General features: G+C 32.8%; 1 protein-coding gene across 3 annotated transcripts in view; it reads left to right on the top strand.

Moving 5' to 3' along the window:
• Positions 1–412, top strand: part of LOC118743018 (myosin light chain kinase, smooth muscle-like) — a 23,528-nt gene that overhangs the window by 18,610 nt on the left and 4,506 nt on the right. The window lies entirely within an intron of this gene.

Raw genomic sequence — 412 nt, 5'->3', positions numbered from 1 at the left:
GAATTCAAGAGAACATTTTTACGAAAGATCTAGAGTCCGGTGTGCGTGAGCGTGGTGTGTCAAAGAAGATGGATTGTTGAGCTGGATAAGCATTGTTATAGCAGTTATATTTAAAATCAGTTCCCCTCATATTGAAATCGTAGAGGTTTTTATTTTATACATATTGGCACAGAATGTGAAGGGAGCTTTTATTTGATAAATATCTTGATACAATTTCTTTACAAAAAACGTATCAAGAAAACACCGGATTGGGCGGTTAGAGGGTTAAAAAGTTTTACAGAAATGTTAAGCATAAAATAACCTAGGAGCAGTGTTGGCACTAATCGATTGAATTTTTAGTCAATTAGTTAATTCGATTGAATTCAATCCGATTACAGTTAATCATGATTAATTTTAATCTGATTAAACAGCT

Source organism: Rhagoletis pomonella, unplaced genomic scaffold, assembly GCF_013731165.1.
Source record: "Rhagoletis pomonella isolate Grant_MI unplaced genomic scaffold, Rhpom_1.0 Rhpom_scaffold_00007, whole genome shotgun sequence".
NCBI classification, from domain to species: Eukaryota; Metazoa; Arthropoda; class Insecta; order Diptera; family Tephritidae; genus Rhagoletis; species Rhagoletis pomonella.
This window is presented reverse-complemented; position numbering and strand designations above follow the sequence as displayed.